Source organism: Triticum aestivum, chromosome 3D (assembly GCF_018294505.1).
Source record: "Triticum aestivum cultivar Chinese Spring chromosome 3D, IWGSC CS RefSeq v2.1, whole genome shotgun sequence".
Taxonomy (NCBI): Eukaryota; Viridiplantae; Streptophyta; class Magnoliopsida; order Poales; family Poaceae; genus Triticum; species Triticum aestivum.
The window spans coordinates 49,128,169-49,128,535 of NC_057802.1; positions in this window are offsets into that span (position 1 = coordinate 49,128,169).

The following is a 367-nucleotide window of genomic DNA, read 5'->3' on the forward strand; positions in this document are numbered from 1 at the left end:
CAGCTCATGAGCTATTTTAAAGTTGATAAAGTGAACATTTGAGGTATAAAGTTAGATGACCAGTTTCTGCATTCGTGTTTGTGAACACAACAACGGAGCGAGCGGCGCGACTGACCCCGAGCGCTCCCTCTCCCTAGGGTTCTGCCCGCGCCGCCGCCGGCTACCCCGCCGCCCGCTAGCCCCCCTCCCGCCCCCAGGCCCTCCCCCGTACCCCCGTGTCGCCTCCCCGAGCGAGGCGACCTGGGGCCCCTTCCCGGCTCCTCCCAGCACTCCCCTGCTGCTCCTCCCTCCTCCCGTCGCCGCTAGCGCGCGCCGCCGGGCCTTGCCCGCGTGGTGCCGCCGGCGGGTCTGCCTGTCCCCGCGTGCG